This window comes from Mobula hypostoma, chromosome 4 (assembly GCF_963921235.1).
Source record: "Mobula hypostoma chromosome 4, sMobHyp1.1, whole genome shotgun sequence".
In the NCBI taxonomy this organism is placed as follows: Eukaryota; Metazoa; Chordata; class Chondrichthyes; order Myliobatiformes; family Myliobatidae; genus Mobula; species Mobula hypostoma.
In genome coordinates, this window is record NC_086100.1 from 76975719 (window position 1) to 76982958 (window position 7240).

The window sequence follows — 7240 nt, forward strand, 5'->3', positions numbered from 1 at the left end:
GGAGTTCAAGATAAATTCCAATAGTACTGACTCAAATTAATCATTCACCTCACTCATCAGTCTACTTAGTCATGCATTCAAATGACCTTTTGTAAGTTGCCAAACAATTTATTGCTTGACACAGAGACACATCGATCAATGTGATAAGTGAACTTATTATCATCATTCTCTGCTGTCAACTTACTCTAATTCATTGAGAAAGCAACATAATACTTCCAAACTATAGAACTCCTTTGAAAGCTGTTGGATTTTTTTTTTGATATGGTATACAGATCCAAGCATGTCAACATGACGTTCTTTGTAATCTCAGGTGACTATGAGATTCTTCAGAGTTTTGACACGGCATCAGTTCGTCACATTGTAAAGATTGCATTTGCTGTGCCTACAACCAGCCCCACTAATCAGATAGGTATGTTAACAGAACATACCTGCTATGTAAGCATAAATGTGGCATCCAAACGATCACGTTGAATGAAGTCAAAAAGGCAGTGAAGCCTGATTTTGATTTACCACTGTGTATGAAAGCAATTCAGCCACTAAATTTGAAAATCATCACGGTACTGGCAGTCTGTTGTGATATCTTACATTCGCTGCCAGATTTACACAACCTCCACAATGAAACTTTCCTCAGATTTTGTGCAACACACACAGAATGCTGGAGGAACTCAACTGGTCAGGCTGCATCTATGGAAATGAATAAACAGTCGAGGTTTTGGGCCAAGATCCTTCTTCAGGACTGAAAAGGAAGGGAGAATATGCCAGAATAAAAAGGTGGGGGCAGTGGAAGGGTGATAGCTAGAAGGTGAAGCCAGGTTGGTGGGAAAGATAAAGGAATGGAGAAAAAGTGATCTGGTAGGAGAGGAAGGTGGACCATAGGAACAAGGGAAGGAGGAGGGGACCCAGGGGGAGATGATAGGCAAGTGAGAAGAGGTAAGAAGCCAGAGTGTGGAATAGAAAAGGGAATGTGTGGAGGGATTTTTTTTTACTGGAAGGGGATATCAATATTTATGCCATCAGGTCAGATCTTGTGCTATCATTGTTTTCCAGTTAACATTTACATTGCTCACAAATATTGTGAAGGAATATGAAACTGGTTGAACACAAACCAATGAAGTTACCATGGTGACACACCTACAGGAATTCATGCAAACTTCAGAGTTACCAAAACTTCTGGCTTCATGGTGTGTATCTCAACAGCTGTGGCATTTTGCAGAATTTTTTTTTGCTTTCCCTGCACCTGTTGGGTTGCGGGCCTATCCCACCCACAACCATAGTGGTGGGTCAGAGCAGTAAGATGCTTCAGTATGCTGCCTACAGAATGAGGAGCATCTTCAAGAAGGGCACATCTTCATTGGAAACTTCAAACTGTTTGACAAACATGTGAATCTTAACCGACTGTATGTGATTGTGATGAGTTCAGGAAGATCAAACCAAAGAACTCCGAGCAACCTGTGTGGAAGGAAAAGAGAGTTCTTGGACTGATCTTGCTTTATGGTGAAACACTGGTTTCCATGACAATGGAAGGTCCTCATACTGGAATTGCACGTGTGCCTCTTGCTGACATTGGTCGAGCAGTGAGTCATGGTGTCCCTGCTGTAGCATCAATGCCACAGCTGAGTTTGCAAGTCCTATCCAAGGAATAGGAGTTCTACCTCAGTAGATGATGACACTCCAAGCATGTGGAGCAGCTGCAGCAGCTGCAGTTACATCCAGTGTCATGGCATGCAATACACAGCAGGGCATGGAGGCTCACCACCATTGGGCCAAGAAGTAACCCCACTGGGTATGGTGGACCTCCTGCTGGAATGAAATCCCCTATGGAACCACCTAAGGGAATGACTCCTGGCCAAGAAGCACCAATAAGAATGCCATCAGGAATAAGACCACCGCCACCAGGAATAAGATGTCCTCCACCACCCAGTACACGCCCACCAAGGTCGTCGTGATTATGAAACTAGGAAAATGTCACAGTTGACAAATTATACCCATCTACATGGGAACATTTGTTCATGAGGAGGAGGTGTCCTGAGCAAAGAATTTTTTTTTCAGAACATGCTGCTCTAACAGCTGGTGGTTGTAATGCAATTGCTAAACTTTCTGGGACTTTTATCAGTAGAATGGCAAAACTGTTGCCTGGTTGGAACCTTCTGATTTATGTTTTATATTTATATTTTTATTAAAATGTTTGAATAACGTGGGGAAAAAGGCCAGGGTTTGACAATCGTGCTGATTTTTCACATTTACATTCTGGTAATTATTTACTGGCAATTTTCAATGCCCGTGGTATTTTTCACTTTTTTCTATATCCACAAAGGCAATAATACTAAAGCATGATTGTTCCCTTTCTATTTGATATCCCCCCAAGCGCTGGGGATGGAAAACAAGCGGCTTATTTTAACTCCTTATCCTTAAAATTACACAGAGGCAGGCCATTTGGCCCATTGGATCCATGTTTGTTCCAAGGGGAACAATCCCAGGAGTCCCATTCTCTTTCACATTATTTCCCCACCCCTCTGCACATTCTCTTTCACACATGCCCAGCAGCTCCTTCTGATTCATTATTTCTCAAAGCAGTAATTTGCCTACTAAACTACCAGCACATCTTTGGGACGTAGGTCCGAATTGCAGCACACAGGAGGATCCCACACAGTCATGGACAGAATATGTCAGCTCACAGAGACAACACCTGATGTCAGAAGTGAACCCATATTGCTGAAGTTTATACATCAGACTGTACATTGCAAAAGACATCTCAAAAATCTGCTGTCAATGGTGAGGTATGAAAGTTAAAGAAAATTCTAGAGAGTGAGATACCAGATCTCCTATTAGTGATGAGACAGGGCAGGTGACAGAAGTGTGTGTGTGAGGGAATACTTCGGACTTAGTGTTCAAAATGCCATTAGTTTCAAAACAACGATGGAAAAGGATAGGTCTGGTCCTTGAGTTGAGATTCTAAACTAGAGAAAAACCAATTTTGATGGTATCAGAAGGGATCTGGCAAGAGTAGATTGAGACAGGTTGTATTCTGGCAAAGGTGTGCTTGGTAAGTGGAAGGCCTTCAAAAGTGAAATTCTGAGAGTATAGTATTTGTAAGTTCCTGTCAGAATAAGAGGTAAAGATAACAGGTTTAAAGAAACTTGAATTTTGAGAGAAATTGAGCCCATGCTTAAGAAGAAGAAGGAGGTATGTAGCAGGTATAGGCAGGGCAGCAAGAAACAAATGACATGTAAAGAAATGGAATAGAACACTTAAGGAAATCAGAAGGGATGAAAGAAAGAATCTATCTCTCAGACAAGGTGAAGGAGAATCCCAAGGGCTTCTGCTAATATATGAAGAGAAAAAGGATAGCAAGCAGCAAAATTGGTTTTCTTGAAGATCAGATTGGTCATCTGTGCATAGACCTAGAGGAGATGGAGAAGACCTTAAATGGATTTTTTGAATCTATATTTACTAGGGCGATAGACATGGTGTTCATACAAGTGAGACTCCACGAACAGATTACAAAAGAGGAAGTGTTTGCTGTCTTGAGGAAAATTAGGATTGATAAATCCCCAGAGCCTGACGACATGTTCCCTTGGACATTGTGGAAAGCTGGTGAAAAATTGCAGGGGATCTAGCAGAGATATTTAAAACATCCTTAAACACAGGTGGGTGCAGGAGTAGTGGTAGATGAGGATAAATAAGGACAATGAGGATAAATAAAGACAATAGATAAGGACAACAAAGAGGAGGTTGCAGGAGACAGAGGAACAGGTTCAGGATTGCTTCAAGTCGGTGGACCAGCCATGTTTAAGGACTCATCAAAAGATCTGAATGAATACGCCATGGTTGTCACTGACTTTATAAAGACACTCATGGATGAGTGTGTTTCCACAAAGTCATTCAGAATTTTCCTTAAACGGAGGCACTGGATGATCCAAGAGATCCGCAATATGCTGGGGGCTAGATCGATGGCGTTCAGTTCTGACGACCAAGGAAAATACAAAACAACCAGTTACAACCTCCGGAAAGCTACCTCACATGTGAAGTGGCAATTCCAGACCAAACTGGAATCACAGAAGGATGCTGGACAGCTGTGGCAGGGTTTGAATACTATCACCTCCTTTAAGTAAAACCAAGTGACATGAGTGAAAATACAGTTTCATTCCCCAATCAGATCAATGATTTTGATGCTCGCTTTGACCAACAGAACATGGAGGCACCTTCACAAACTCCCACAGGCCCGATGACCCTGTGGTTTCAGTTTCTGAGGCTGACTTGAGCACATTCTTTAGGGGGAAAGAACCAAAAAAAATCATCTGGCCCAGATGGTGGACCTGGTCGAGTACTGAGGACCTGGTCTAATCAACAGTGTTTATTGATATCCTTATCCTCTCACTTTGACACTCTGAGGTACCCACATACTTCAAGCAGGCTTCAATTATGCCAGTACTCAAGAAGAACATGGTAATCTGCCTCAATGACTATTGTCCTGTAGCACTGACTTCCACTGTGGTGAAGTGCTTTGAGAGGTTGGTGATGAAACATATCAATTTCTGCCTGGGGAGCAACTTCAATCCACTCCAATTTGCCAACCATCACAACAGGCCAACAGCACATGCTATTTCACTGGCTCCTCATTCAACCCTGGAACATATGGAGAGTGAAGGTACATTCATCAGGATATTCTTAATTGACTACAGCTTTGCACTGCCATCCCCTCAAAACTAGTCAAAAAGCTCCAAGACCTAGACTTCAATACCTCCTTATGCAACTGGATCCTCAATTTCTTCACTTGCAGACCCCAATCAGTTCAGATTGGCAACAACATCTCTCCCACAATCACCATCAGAACAGTGGCAGCACAAGGCTGTGTGCTTATCTTCTGGCTCTACTCACTTCATACTTACGGCTGTGAGGCTAAGTACATCTCCAAGCCATATTTAAGTTTGCTGATGACACCATTGTTGCTGGCCGAATCAAAGGTGATAAGGAATTGGCATTCGTGAGGGAGATTGAAAATCTGGGTGAATTGTACCACAACAACAACACTCTCACTCAATGTCAGAAAAACCAAGAAGTGGGTTATTGACTACGAAAGGAGAAAACTGCAAGAATGTGAGCCAGTCCTCATCAAGTGATCAGAAGTGAAGAAGGCCAGCAACTTTAAATTACTCAGTGTATCATTTCAGAGGATCTTTCCTGGGTCTAACATGTATGTGCTATTACAAAGTAGGCACAGCATCACCTCTATTTCTTAGAAGTTTGTGTAGACTTGGCACATCATCTAAAACTTTGATCAACTTCTATAAATGCACAGTGGCGAGTATACTGACTGGTTGCATCATGGCCTACTATGGAAACACTCATGCCCTTGAACGAAAAACCATACAAAAAGTCGTGGATGCAGCCGAGTCCATCACAGGTAAAGCCTTCCCCACCATTCAGCACATCTACAAAGAGCACTGTCGCAGGAAAGCAGCATCCATTATCAAGGACCCCTTCCACATCCAGGCCCTGCTCTATTTTAGCTACTCCCATTAGGAAGGAGGTACAGGAGTCTTAGGTCCCACACCATCAGGTTCTGGAACAGTTATCATCCCTCAAGCATTTTGAACCAGAGTGGATAACTTCACTCACCCCAAGAATGAACTGACTGCGCAACCTGTGGACTCATTTTCAAGGATCCTACAACTCAGATTCTCAATGTTTTTATTTATTTATTATTTAGATTTTCATTTAGTAATTGCACAATTTGTTTTCACTTGCATATTTGTTGCTTGTCTTTTGTGTAGTTTTCATTGATGCTATTGTCTTTCTTTGTATCTACTCTGAATACCCACAAGAAGATAAATCACAGGATAATATAGCATGACATATATGTACTTCAATGATAAATTTACTTTGAACTTGAGAACTAGGCCTCAAGCCGTGGTGTTGCCTGTTTAAAGCCACCAGGAAAGAGACATCGGAGCCAGTGCACTCCAAAAGGAGTGGTATGGCGCGGTACCTAGGCTTGAGTTGGTGCTGCCCCCAAGTGTTCACTCAGGAGAAGACAAACTGTATTGTGGTTGAATGCAAATTTCTGTGGTATTCATGGAATCAGGGTCTGAACTATATATTTTTTGCATGGATGTAACTGAGAAATGTTTGGAAATGACAATGTGAAATGAATTTATTTTGAAATAGAAAATAGAATGCGTATTCGAACTTACAAACTGTAATCCTGTCGTATACGGGTATGGTTTTTTTTGTGTAAGTATTGAGAACCAACTTTCCATGGATGACCCAGCATTTCATCCAACAAATCAAAAAACAAGACAGCGAGCCACCCAAGATCAAAGAACCAGCACAGGAATGAAATGTTTCAAGTCATAGAAGATTTAATACGTTGGCTAGATACGGTTATTTATCATTCGAAGGATCTGAATTTGATTTTCTGGGAGAACTGATTATTTTTTTAAAAACTTTGATAGGTTACTGATTGAGATTTACTTTGTTCAAAAATTGTGATGTTGGAGAATTTTTCTGGAAAGGAGTTAAGCTGTATATATACAATCTGTAGACATATTGACCTGAACTGAAACTGAAGTTAACCATAATTTAAGAATAGGAATTCAATTAATTTCCTAACTAACTAGGGGTAAATAAAAAGGAAAATGTTAGTCTGTAAACCTTTAAACAGGAAATAACACTAGATCTAATTCAGTGGTCCCCAACCACCGGGCCATGGACTGGTACCAGGCCTGAAAGCATGTGCTACTGGGCCGTGAGGAAACGATATGATTTGGCAACGTGACCGTGTTGCCTTCTTGCCCAGACTCTTCACAGCAGAAATATTTGCCAAATGTAACTGACCAAAAAACATTTTTCTTAAAGGAAAATGTTTTAGAAAAAGGATAGTATATAATTTTCATGCAGATAATTTTAGCATGTAGAAAAGCCAGGAAAAAGCCAAAAAGCCAAATGAATTTTCTGACACCAACCATATTGGGAAAAAGTCCGATTTCTGGAATTTGACACCGAGAAAGCCAATCTGGTAACCCTGTAATGAGGCAGCTGTGCCTCTCCTCATTCCCTGTCACGCCCACTGTTGAACTTGAACGCACACAAGGTCATTACGCACGCATCATCTATGTCAGCGCGGGAAGGAGATCAACTCCTCCAGCTTGCAAATGACAGCAGGCTGAAAAGTATGTTTGACATAACATCTCTGCCGGCATTCTGGATCAAAGTCAAGGCTAAATATCCTGACATAACC

At 41.5% G+C, this 7240-nt stretch overlaps 1 pseudogene; it reads left to right on the forward strand.

The window, feature by feature from the left end:
• Positions 1-288: 288 nt before the first annotated feature.
• Positions 289-1946, forward strand: LOC134345955 (small nuclear ribonucleoprotein-associated protein B'-like; annotated as a pseudogene).
• Positions 1947-7240: the final 5294 nt, after the last annotated feature.